This window comes from Pongo abelii, chromosome 18, assembly GCF_028885655.2.
Source record: "Pongo abelii isolate AG06213 chromosome 18, NHGRI_mPonAbe1-v2.0_pri, whole genome shotgun sequence".
NCBI lineage: Eukaryota > Metazoa > Chordata > Mammalia > Primates > Hominidae > Pongo > Pongo abelii.
Genome location: NC_072003.2, coordinates 73,249,726 through 73,262,395, shown reverse-complemented (window position 1 = coordinate 73,262,395; position 12,670 = coordinate 73,249,726). Strand labels below are relative to the sequence as shown.

At 51.4% G+C, this 12,670-nt stretch overlaps 1 protein-coding gene across 2 annotated transcripts in view; it reads left to right on the top strand.

The window, feature by feature from the left end:
- The first annotated feature begins 3,842 nt into the window (after positions 1–3,842).
- Positions 3,843–12,670, top strand: part of IL34 (interleukin 34) — a 76,111-nt gene continuing 67,283 nt past the window's right edge. The window contains exon 1 of one of the 2 annotated variants that reach the window (XM_009250921.4): positions 3,843–4,064. The gene's annotated coding sequence lies outside the window, so the exon portion shown is untranslated. The remainder of the gene's footprint in view (positions 4,065–12,670) is intronic. The other variant, XM_002826619.6, reaches the window with a different exon arrangement.

Sequence of the window (12,670 nt, the reverse complement as noted above, 5' to 3'; positions counted from 1 at the left end):
TTTAAGACCAGCCCAGGAAACAGACCCCACCTCTACAAAAAATTCAAAAAGCCGGGTGTGAAGCCCTGTTTAAAAAAAAAAAAAAAGTCTGCTGGTGATGTCTGGGCATGTGTCTGCTTCACAGTCCAGTGTTATGATCAGTAGCTGTGATGGACAATGAACATTGCTGCTTGTTCCAAATGAAGAAAAAAAAATGTTATCAAAGAAAACCAGGTTTGGAAGTTTTCAGATTTGGAAAAGGAGCTGGGCCAGCCCATCTGGAATAGCTGAGGGGCCCTGTTAGCCCCACCCTACCTCACCCCACCCCCGTAGGCAGCATCTCTGGCGGTGCCCAGAGGCAAGCCCCCTTCAGTTTCCCACCTCTCACTCTGCCTTCCAGAGCCTAGTCCTCAACTTTTAAATTCCCAGGTCCACTCAACAGAACTTGCTCCCTTCTCTGACTGCAGTCTCAGAATGAAAGGAGAGGTGCTTTCAGTTGGGTCATTTGGTAGCGTTTAGGCTTAGAAGTTACTAATTTGGAGCCGTGAGTATATGTGTATAAGCTAGTGACACGTGATGGCCAAGGGACGTACTACCATTTCCTGTGGGTTATTAGGGCCTCCAGCTGTTATGAGGACATGCTGGGGAATCTCAGCTTTAGGGAGTCGATGCTGTAACTGGAGAAAGGCAATGCTGCCCTCATAAAACAATCAGAAACGAGATTCCACCTGCCAAATGCCAAGAGGCAGCGAAGTCCATGAAGAGAGCGCTGTATACAGAGTCAGATGACCTGGGCTCACTAGCCTCTAAGCATAGTCTTGGTTTCCTGCCTGTAAATTGGTAGAATAAGACTGATCTACTGGGCCCGGCATGGTGGCTCACACCTGTAATCCCAGCACTTTGAGAGGCCGAGGTAGGAGGATCCCTTGAGCCCAGGAGTTTGAGACCAGCCTGGGCAACATGACAAAACCCTATCTCTCCAAAAATACAAAAATTAGCCAGGCATGGTGGTGCACACTTGTAGTCCCAGCAATTAGGGGGCTGAGACAGGAGGATCACTTCAGCCTATGAGTTTGAGGCTGCAGTGAGCTGTGATTGTGCCACTACACTCCAGCCTGGAAGACAGAACGAAACCTGTCTCAAAAACACCAAAAAACAAAAACTGGTCTCCTGGGGTCATGGTAGCACAAAGGCACATGACTGAGTGCTAAGGGGTTCTGAGGCTTGTCCGCTGACCTGGGGCTCTGGCCCTGGGAGATATGGGGGACCTGCTCTCCTATATGTGCTGCTTTGAAAGAAAGGGGCATCATTCCAAGCCAAGAGGCCCCAGAGAGGGCACCGTGGGGTGTTCAGGCTTCTGTGAGGCCCCAGTGAGATCCTGTGGCTGTGCCCCCATCACCTCCACCCACTCTGCCCTCCCATGAGCTGCCCAACGGATGAATCAACGCCTTGGCAGAGTTTTTCAGCAGGGCCTTGCAGAGAGTGTGTGTGACCTGTGTGGCCACTGCCTTGGGGACGGGTGAGGAGTTAGCCCGGAACATTCCAGCGTGGGCATTATTGTCCTGTTGCAAGTTCAGGGCCAAACCAGGAATCCAGTTTTGTCCATCCAATTGAGAAAACATTTCGTGAACAACTGCTTGTGGCATGCGTTGGCACTCGGAATAAAGCGCACTATTATCACTAGGTTGGCATTTCTTCTTTTCTTCTTTTTCTTTTTCTTCTTTTTTTAATTTTTTAATTTTTGAGACCAAGTCTCACTCTGTCGCTCAGGGTGGAGTGCAGTGATCTTGGTTCACTGCAACCTCTGCCTGCCGGGTTCAAGCGATTCTCCTGCCTCGGCCTCCCTAGTAGCTGGGATTACAGGCGCCCGCCACCACACCCAGCTAATTTTTGTATTTTTAGTAGAGACGGGGTTTCACTATGTTGGCCAGGCTGTTCTCGACCTCCTGATCTCAGGTGATCCACCTGCCTTGGCCTCCCAAAGTGCTGGGATTACAGGCGTAAGCCACCGCATCCAGCCAGGTCAGCACTCCAGACTAGGTCGGCTGTGGAAGACTGGGTGTTAATAAGGGGTTCCTAAATCAAGGATTCTGTGCTCACATTCAGTGAAACACTAGACTCCCCTCTTGGATAGTTTGAGACTTTGAACACAGCCCTTCTCCTATCCTGCCTCCCCCACTGGCCCACCCCAATGAATCCAAATGCAGTCTAGTAAAATCAGGAAGTCTGCTATGAAAACTTGACAGAGATCCTGAAGATGCCCCTGCAGTTGCCCACTCTGACCCAGGTGAAGGGAGAATGGCTGTACCTTTGGTGATGGTGCTGAGCGAAAGGACCTCAACTCCCATAAGTGCTGGGTCTGAGGCCACATGTTACACCAGGACAGGTCCTGTGTCCCTCAGGAAAGCCTGGCTTTGGGGTCAGACCTCAGTAACCAGCTAGGGAATCTTAGGTAAGATTCTCTCTCTCTCTCAATCTCTCTCTGTCTCTCTCTCTTTTTTTTTTTTTCTAAGAAAAGAGACAGGGTCTTGCTCTGTCATCCAGGCTGGAGTGTAGTGGCTCGGTCATAGCTTAGTGCAGCCTCGACCTCCAGGGCTCAAGTGATCCTCCTGCCTCAGCCTCCCGAGTAGTTATGACTACAGGCATGAGCCACCATGATGCCTGGCTAATTTTTTAATTTTTTTTTTTTTTGCCAAGATGGGAGTTTTTCTATGTTGCGCAGGCTGGTCTCTAACTCCTGGGCTCAAGCCCCAGAAAAGGGGTGAGGAATCTTACCCAAGGCCAGGGCGCAGTGGCTCAAGCCTGAAATCCCAGCACTTTGGGAGGCTAAGGCAGGAGGATTCCTTGAGGCCAGCAGTTTGAGACCAGCCTGGGCAACATAGGGAGACATCTGTATCTACAAAAAATAAATAAAATAAAAATTAGCTGGGTGTAGTGGTCCCAGCTACTTGGGAGGCTGAGATGGGAGGATCGATTGAGCCCAGGAGGTCAAGACCACAGTGGGTTGTGATCGTGCCACTGCACTCTAGCCTGGGCAATAGAGTGAGACATTGTCTTAAAAAAAAGTCCAGGCATGGCAGATCATGCCTGTAATCCCAGCACTTGGGAGGCTGAGATGGGCGGATCACCTGAGGTCAGGAGTTCAAGACCAGCCTGGCCAACATGGTGAAACCCTGTCTCTGCTAAAAATACAAAATTAGCTGGGCATGGTGGAGCATGCCTGTAGTCCCCGCTGTGAAACTCCGTCTCAAAAAAAAAAAAGATTATTCACCTTTTGGAGCTCATGTCTCTTCATCTGTAGACTGGGTAACTCATTGGTGCTCAACAGGGATGATGTATCAGAGAAAGGCCTTTTCTTCCACCTAATGGATCCCCAGTCACACACACACACACACACACACACACACACACACACACCCACACACTCCAGTCACCAGTCACCACCACATCACTCAGTTTTGTGTTTTGTTTTGTTTTTTTAGAGACAGGATCTCGCTATGTTGCCCAGGCTGGAGCACAGTGGTTATTCACAGGTGCAATTGCAGCTCACTGCAGCCTCAAACTCTTGGCCTCAAGAGAATCTCCTGCCTCAGCCCCCTGAGGCTCATGTTTCTGCACCCAACTCCCCATCACCTGGCTTTTAGTTTTATGAGAAGAGGCTTTTGTCTAGGCTGAGTGTTCTGGAGAGGAGCTGGGGTAGTCCCTTAGAACAGTCCAAGCTGCCTGGGAGCCAGGGCCTGGGTTTGGGGGACTTCTTGTAGTCAACTGGCTGGCGCCCTCAGTCAGAGCAGTCCCCTGGCTGGTCCTCTGGGTTGAAGACTCCTTCCTACTCCACACTCCAAGGCAGGCGGGGGCCACGTGGCCCTGCCCCGCCCCTGCTGGCTTCGGTTCCTGAGCAGAGCTGCAGTGGCCTGCTTTCCCCGCCCTTCTCATCAGACGGGAAGCCTGGACTGTGGGCTGGGGGCAGCCTCAGCCTCTCCCACCTGGCACCCACTGCCCGTGGCCCTTAGGCACCTGCTTGGGGTCCTGGAGCCCCTTAAGGCCACCAGCAAACCCTAGGAGACCGAGTCTTGGCACGTGAACAGGTAAGAAGGCAGCAGGCTTTCTCTCCTACGCCTGGCTTTCCTCTGCCTCTGACGGCCTGGCTTCCCCACCCCGATTCTGCTGCTGCTTCACTGATCCCAGGAAGAGGGACTTGAGCTAGACTTGACAAAGACAGTCCCAGCCAAGACGCTCTGAAGTATGCCTCAGAGAAGTATGCCTCAGCAGAACTGTCTGCTCTGGGTTTCAATTTTTAACCTTTGCCTTCATCAGCCTTGCAGGAAAAAGCAGATCCACATAACCATAAAGCTAGTCACTTCTCTGTGTGTGCCCTTCAGAGTTTAGTCAATTGACAAACCTACATTCTCAAATGGTTGGCATGGGCTGTGGGGCGCTGCTCCACTATATATTGCCGTAGGTCTTTGGACCTTAATGTACTGTGTGTGTGGACTATCACTTGCATGTATTACTTTATCAAAAATTAATTGACTTGGCTGGGCACAGTGGCTCACGCCTGTAATCCCAGCACTCTGGGAGGCTGAGGTGAGCGGATCACTTGAAGTCAGGAGTTTGAGACCAGCCTGGCCAACAAGATGAAACCCTGTCTCTACTAAAAATACAAAAGTTAGCCGGGTGTGGTGGTACATGCCTGTAATCCCAGCTACTCGGGAGGCTGAGGCAGGAGACACACTTGAACCCAGGAGGTGGAGGTTGCAGTGAGCCGAGATCGCACCACTGCACTCCAGCCTGGGCAACTGAGTGAGACTGTGTCTCAAAAAAAAAAAAAAAAAAAAAATTAATTGATTTCAAGTTTTTTAAAGGAAAGAGGCAAAAAAGTCAATAGCATAGGTAAGTCTTTCTCATGCAGATGGGATTTCTGAAATTAAAATGAAGTGCTCTGCTTTTAAACTTTGCATTTTTTTTTTTTTTTGAGATGGAGTCTTGCTGTGTTGCCCAGGCTGGAGTGCGGTGGCGTGATCTCAGCTCACTGCATCCTCTGCCTCCTGGGTTCAAGCGATTCTCCTGCCTCAGCCTCCTGAGTAGCTGGGATTACAGGCACCTGCCACCACACCTGGCTAATTTTTGTATTTTTAGTAGAGACGGGCTTTCATCATGTTGGCCAGGCTGGTCTCGAACTCCTGACCTCAAGTGATCCACCCACCTTGGCCTTCCAAAGTGCTGGGATTACAGGCATGAGCCACCATGCCCGGCCAACTTTGCACTTATTTTTAAATGCACATAAACCAACTAACTAGATGTTGTTTTAAGGTCCACATGGTATTCACCAAGTTAACAGACCCGTCCCTGGACGGGCAGCTTCTGTCCGCTGATGGTGAAGTTGAGTTGCTTCTAGGTGTTTTGCAATGAATAATTCGACTTTTATGGACAACTCTGTGGAAATAACTTTTTTTTTTTTTTGGTATTTGAAGTTATTGTTTTTTTCCCCTTCTCCTTGGAGTGTATTCTGCATCCAGAATGAATACTCTGGGCCAAGGGCAAGAACATTTTTGCAGCTCAGCTCATGGTATGTGTGGGGTCAGCTCACTCATGAGAATTACGAAACTAATTTACTAATTTCCAGGGCCATGGTGGCAGAATGGGCTGGGCAGGGGATTTGAGATCTCTGGGATTTCTCAGAAGGGACAGAGACAGTCTAACGTAGTGGTTAGGAGCTTGGCTTTAGAAGGCTGACTAGCCTGGGTTTGTATGCAGTAGCTGCCTGACCATGAACTTCCACCACGTAACTTCATTGTGCCTCAGTTAGTTCATATGTAAAATAGAGGTTATAAAACTTGTTAGGGGCCAGGCATGGTGGCTCACATCTGTAAGCCTAGCACTTTGGGAGGCTGAGGTGGGTGGATTGCTTGAGCCTGGGATTTTGAGACCAGCCTGGGAAACATGGTGAAACCCTGTCTCTACAAAAACAAAAAACAAAAACAAAAACAAACAAAAACTTGTTAGGGATGTTGGAAGTCAGAGATCCTGTTTGTGAAGCATCTTGCGTAAGGTCTGGTGCTTAACAAGCACCCCTGGAGGCCCCCTCTTCCCCAAGCCTGGGGCTTTAACTAGCCAGGCAAAATTGATAAGGTCAAGGACATCTTCTTGGCCCAGAGCCTATTCTTACCCAGCTTCATCGTAACTAGAGTGAAAGGCTTCATTGCCTGTTCGAGGATATTTTGACTAGGCCTCTGTCTGTCCCAAGGCTGGCAGGTGGAGCATCAGGCTCAGGCCTCCCTCTGGGGGACCCCCAAGCTTTCATCCCTATCTGTTGTCACATCTGGATGCCACCATTCTTATCTGTCAGCCACCCTCCTCGACATGCAGGTTTAAGGGATCCTTGGACAGACTGGAGAGTTTCCGGAACATCTGCGGGTGCACCTGCCCAGCCACAGCCTGCTGTCACCGGGGTAGGTTACGCACATGGCTCAGCAGAAGGAGCGTAGGCTCTGGAGCTGGTCGGGCTGGATTCCGGTCCCGGCCACACCAATTTCCACCTGTGGGCAGTCACTGGACCTCTCCAAACCCCCAGTTTCCTCATTTGCAGAATGGACGTGTTAATACCTGTGGCCTAGAATTACGTGAGATCACCCAGATAAAGCAGTTGGCCCCAAGGAGCCCTTACCATGGAAGTCAAGGCTGCACTCCAGAGTCTTCGGGAAGGTACTGGAATTAGCCATAAAGGACAGGCAGAAAATCCTTGTGTTCATTTTCCCAGACAACAAACACTGATCGGGTTGGCCAGCCCTGGTGCTGGGAACCAGGGAGAGACACGCACAAGATGCCTGTCTGCTGTTGACACAGGCACACGCCACCTTCTGCAGAAGCATGAGAGACAATGGCCCAGTCCGCCTGGGTGCTTGGGAAGTGGCTCCATGTTTAAGGATGAGGAACAATTGATTAGGCAGAGATTGGAAGGAAGCTGGCGTAGCAGGCGTGGAAGCTGAGTTGAGTTTGGAGAAGGGAGAGATGTTTGGGAGACCTGCAGGGCTGGGTGTAGGGAGCGGGGGAGTGGGAGATGAGATGAGGGGAGGTGGTGGGGATACGATTTTGAAGAACTTTGAAGATCAAGTGAGAATTTGGATTTGATCTCAATGACAAGGAGTTTTTTGTTGTTGTTGTCATTTTTTTTTTTTTTTGAGACGGAGTCTTGCTCTGTTGCCCAGGCTGAAGTGCAGTGTCCCGATTTTGGCTCACTGCAAACTCTGCCTCCTGGGTTCAAGTGATTCTCCTGCTTCAGCCTCCCAAGTAGCTGGGATTACAGGCACGCGCCACCATGCCTGGCTAACTTTTGTATTTTTAGTAGAGATGGGGTTTCTCCATGTTGCCCAGGCTGGTCTTGAGCTCCTGACCTCAACAGATTCACCTGCCTCAGTCTCCCAAAGTGCTGTGATTACAGGCATGAGCCACCGCGCCTGGCAATGATGAGGAGATTTAAGCAGGTTTTGAGATGCCTGTTCTTGCGGCTTCGAGGGATGAAGCAAGTGTTGGCAGCTGATGTTGTTGGTGGCCTGGTGTGCCTCCAGCCTTCCCCTGCATCTCAGGGGCTCTAATTGTACTCAAAATAAATAACTGCAAAGAGAGGGGTTCTCAGGACAGGCCTGGGTCAGGGAAGCCCGGCCTGGGAGTTGGGGCCCTGGGTGCTGGGTTCTGGTCCCAGCCTCACCACCAGAGCATGTAGATCTTTCCTCCTGCCTCAGAGGAGGACTCTGTCACCCAGGCTGGAGTGCAGTGGTGTGATCTCGGCTCACTGAAACCTCTGCCTCCTGGGTTCAACGATTTTGATGCCTCAGCCTCCCGAGTAGCTGGGATTACAGGTGTGCACCACCACGCCTGGCTAATTTTTGTATCCTTAGTAGAGATGGGGTTTCACCGTGTTGGCCAGGCTGATCTCGAACTCCTGACTCAAGTGATCCACCCACCTCGACCTCCCAAAGTGCTGGGATTACGGGCGTGAGCCACCGCGCCTGGCCCAGGGCAATTAGGCTTCTTACAGCTCTTTCCTTCCAGGGTTCTGTACAATGTTTCTGGAAGCCACAACTCCCCTTCCCCTGCCCCCAAGGCAATACTGTCCTGTGGCCTTCCCTGACCCAGCCGTAGGAGGGAGAGATATCTTGCCCCAGATGGGCAGTGTGGCGCTTTGACCTCGAGAGAGACTCCATGGAAGTCTGAGAACTATGGCCTCCAGGTGTGGGATGATCCTGGGGTGGTTCTGGGCTCCAGCTGTCACGCATGCTTGCGTGTGAGGGCCACGTCTCATAAGTAAGGGGCAGTGTCCCCTGGGAACTGGGCTGCAACTGGCCTGGGAACCTGCTTCCTGAGTTTCCCAGGGGCTGCCTGGAGAGCTCTGTCTGTGCATCCCAGCATGCCTGGAAAACAGCCAGGCTTTCCCCTTGGGGTCCTCTCCACACCAGGGGATGTGGATGGGTCGAGACTTGCCTATAGCTAGAAAGGTTCAGGTCAAAATGATGAATTGGAAAGGCCAAAGACTTCCAATGTGGACTTCCCAGCAGCCACTGGGAAAAGTCAGTGCTCTGCTGCAGAGCTTTCTGGGGTGCTCATGCCTCTCCCAGCATAAGAAAGTCCGCACTCTGGCCAGGACTCCACCACCAAGTCCCAGCTGCCCTTCAGCTTTGTCACCCAGGCATCTTCTCAATTATTCCCTTCCCTCTTTCCCAAGAGCCAGCACTTTGCTGTTTCCTTGTCTTCCTGCTTTCTCTCTCTCTCTCTCTTTTTTTTTTTTTTTTTGAGACGGAGCCTTGGTCTGTCACCGAGGCTAGAGTGCAATGGCACGATCTTGGCTCGCTGCAACCTCTGCCTCCTTGGTTCAAGCGATTCTCCTGCCTCAGCCTCCGGAGTAGCTGGGATTACAGGCTCCTGCCACCACACCTGGCTAATTTTTGTATTTTTAGTAGAGACAGGGTTTCACCATGTTGGCCAGGCTGGTCTCGAACTCCTGACCTCAGGCAATCCTCCTGCTTTGGCGTCTCAAAGTGCTGGGATTACAAGTGTGAGCCACCGTGCCTGGCCATCTTAATTATTTTTAAGGGTATAGTTCACTAGAGTTAAGAAAATCCACGTTGTACCACAGATCTCCAGAACTTTTTTCATCTTGCCAAACAGAAACTCTCTCTCTATTAAATGACTCCCCAAACTCCCCATTTCCCTCCCCCCAACCTCTGGGCACCACCTTTCAGATGTCTGCCTCTGTGAGTTTCACTGCTGTAAGTGCCTCATGTAAGTGGAATCATAATCGTACAATATTTGTCTTTTTGTGACTGGCTCATTTCACTTTTTCACTTAGCATAATGTCCTCAAGGAGTCTTGCTCTGTCATCCAGGCTGGAGTGCAGTGGTACAAACATGGCTCACTGCAGGCTCAAGCGATCCTCCCACCTCAGCCTCCCGGGTTGCTGAGACCACAGGCATGTGCTACCATACCTGGCCAATTAAAAAATAATTTTTTTGAGGCTGGGCATGGTGGCTCACGCCTGTAATCCCAGCACTTTGGGAGGCCGAGGCGGATGGATCACGAGGAGATTGAGACCATCCCGGCCAACATGATGAAACCTTGTCTCTAGTAAAAATACAAAATTAGCCAGGCCTGGTGGTGCGCACCTGTAGTCCCAGCTACTCAGGAGGCTGAGGCAGGAGAATTGCTTGAACCCAGGAGGCAGAGGTTGCAGTAAGCCGAGATTGTGCCACTGTACTCCAGCCTGGGTGACAGAGGGAGACTCTGTCTCAAAAAAAAAGAAAAATTTTTTTTGTAGAGACAGGGTCTCCCTATGTTGCACAGGCTGGTCTTGAACTCCTGGGCTCAAGCAGTCCTCCCACTTCAGCCTCCCAAAGTGCTGGGATTACAGGCGTGAGCCATGTATCTGGCCTCCTTGTTTTTTGTTTTTTTTTTTGAGACGGAGTCTCGCTCTGTTGCCCAGGCTGGAGTGCGGTGGCACGATCTTGGCTCACTGCAAGCTCCGCCTCCTGGGTTCATGCCATTCTCCTGCCTCAGCCTCCCAAGTAGCTGGGAATACAGGCACCCACCACCATGCCCGGCTAATTTTTGTATTTTTAGTAGAGACGGGGTTTCACCGTGTTAGCCAGGATGGTCTCGATCTCCTGACCTTGTGATCCACCTACCTCGGCCTCCCAAAGTGCTGGGATTACAGGCATGAGCCACTGCCCCCAGCCCTGGCCTCCTTGTTTTTAAGGCTGAATGAAACCCTATTGTATGTATACACACCATATTTCGTTTATCTATTTACCTGTCAACAGATACTTGGGTTGCCTCCATCTCTTAGCTATTGTGAATAACGCTTCTACAAACATGGGTGTACAAAAATCCCTTCGAGGCCTGGCCTGGTGGCTCACATCTGTAATCCAGCACTTTGGGAAGCCGAGACGGATCACTTGAATCCAGGAGTTGGAGATCAGCCTGGGCAACATGGAAAGACTTAGTCTCCACAAATGATAACTGGTGGTGTGTGTGCCTGTAGATCCAGCTACGTGGGAGGCTGAGGTGGGAGGATCCCTTGAGCCCTGGAGGTTGAGGCTGCAGTAAGCTGTGTCTGCGCCACTGCACTCCAGCCTGGGTGACAGAGCAAGACCCAGCCTCAAATCAAACCAAACAAAAACAAATGTGTTACCACTCAGAGGAGCCTCAGTCCTAAGGCTCTGCCAACCCCTCCCGTGGTGAGGGTCAGAGTGGCGTGGGGTAGATGTGGGGTACGGAGCAATGGCAGGCACCGTCCTGGGCCTGCCCTCCAGCCTGGCATTGTGTGTCTGCTGCTCACTGAACGCTCACAGCTCCTTACAAGGTGCAACTGAGTCTCCCCCATTTTACAGATGAAGAAATCGAGGCACAGGGAAGTCTCCCAGCTTGCCCACGGTCACGCAGGCGGGAGGTGGCAGTGATGAGATGTGACCCCAGATGGGCTGTGCCCTGGTCCACCTGTGGCGGCCACCTGGTTTGGTCACCTTGCTGGCGGGCCCCCTGCTCTCCTGCAAGATAATCCAAGATGTTGCCGGCTCATTTGGGGGCTGCCGAGCTAGCCCTGGGGCCCTGCTCCTGCCTGCGTGAGATGGAGGCCCCTCCCAGAATGCTAGCTAGTGTCAGGGTCAACTAGGTCAGGGGCATCCAGGGGCTGGGGTTAGTCTTGCAACTCTCAGGGGTGGTCTCCTTTGGAGTCACTGCCTCCTCCCTGGCCAGGCCCTGGGTGGAGATCAATGCTGGAGGCCCTAGGGTGGCCCCTGAGCAGTGACACAGCAAGGATTTGTGGGATGGGGGCTGCTGAGAGCACCACACAGCCACCACAGACAGCGCTGAGTTTTTGTTTTTTTTTTTTTTTTTTTGAGACAGAGTCTCACTGTTGCCCAGGCTTGAGTGCAGTGGCGCGATATGAGCTCACTGCAAGCTCTGCCTCCCGGGTTCACGCCATTCTCCTGCCTCAGCCTCCTGAGTAGCTGGGACTACAGACGCCCGCCACCATGCCCAGCTAATTTTTTATATTTTTAGTAGAGACGGGGTTTTACCGTGTTAGCCAGGATGGTCTTGATCTCCTGACCTCATGATCCGCCCGCCTCGGCCTCCCAAAGTGCTGGGATTACAGGCGTGAACCACCGCGCCCGGCCGACGGTGCTGAGTTTGAATCCCAGCTCTGCCACCTGCCGCCTATGGGACCTTGGCAGAGTCACCATGCCTCTCCAGTCCTACTTTCCTAAGCTTAAAATGGGGAAAAATACAGAATCTCCCTACAATACACTACCCCACACCCTTCAGGATGGCTGCTATCAAAAAAAAACCGAAAAAACAGAAAATGGCCGGGCACGGTGGCTCATGCCTGTAATCTCAGCACTTTGGGAAGCCGAGGCGAGCAGATCACTTGAGGCCAGGAGTTTGAGACCAGCCTGGCAAACATGGCGAGATCCTGGCTCCACTAAAAATACAAAAATTAGCGGGCCGTGGTGGCTGCACGCCTGTAGTCCCAATTACTCAGGAGGCTGAGGAATGAGAATCACTTGAACCCAGGAGGCGGAGGTTTCAGTGAGCAGAGGTCGCACCACTGCACTCTAGCCTGGGTGACAGAGTGAGACCCTGTCTCAAAAACAAACAGAAAACAATATGTGTTGGTGGGATGTGGAGGAACTGGCACCTTGAGCACAGTTGGTGGGATGTTAACTGGTGCAGCTGCTGTGGAAACTAGTTTAACTGGTGCAGCTGCTGTGGAAACTAGTTTAGTGGTTCCTGAAAAAATTAACAAATAGAGGCCGGGTGCGGTGGCTCATGCCTGTAATCCCAGCACTTTGGGAGGCTGAGGTGGGTGGATCACCTGAAGGTCAGGAATTTAAGACCCAAGACCAGCCTGGCCAACATGGCAAAACCCCATATTTACTAAAAATACAAAAATTAGCCAGGCATGGTGGCACATGTCTGTAATCCCAGTTACTCGGGAGGCTGAGGCAGGAGAATCACTTGAACCTGGGAGGTGGAGGTTGCAGTGAGCTGAGATCACGCCATTTCACTCCAAGCCTGGGCAATAAGAGTGAAACTTCATTACAAAAAAAAAAAAAAAATTAAAAATAGAATCACCATACAATCCGGCAATCCCACTTCTGGATATATACCAAAAAGAACTAAAAGCAGAGTCTCAAAGAGA